The following is a 371-nucleotide window of genomic DNA, read 5'->3' on the forward strand; positions in this document are numbered from 1 at the left end:
TTAGCAAGTTTCACGATGAATGCAGCTAAAGTAAACAGTCTCTCTGAGAGCGGCTCGGAAGAGAGGGGCGGGGTCAACAGAGCTCATTAACATTTAAAGGAAAATGCTACAAAAACGGCTTGATCTGAAAAGAGCTGTTTTTGACAGGGTAAAAAAAAAGTGTTTTTTACACTACCATTGAGAAATGTTAACCTAACTGTAACAGAATTTTCATTAAGACCCTAAAGAATCATATCAACCTGTGAAAAATGGGTATCCTATGACCCCTTTAACTACCATAATCATTCACAGAAATGACTGAAGACATTAGGCGCGTTTCCATTACAGATTTGCGCAAAACTTTGGCGATATTTTATAAATGTCGATAAAAA

This window comes from Sinocyclocheilus anshuiensis, unplaced genomic scaffold (assembly GCF_001515605.1).
Source record: "Sinocyclocheilus anshuiensis isolate Anshui unplaced genomic scaffold, SAMN03320099.WGS_v1.1 scaffold166, whole genome shotgun sequence".
NCBI lineage: Eukaryota > Metazoa > Chordata > Actinopteri > Cypriniformes > Cyprinidae > Sinocyclocheilus > Sinocyclocheilus anshuiensis.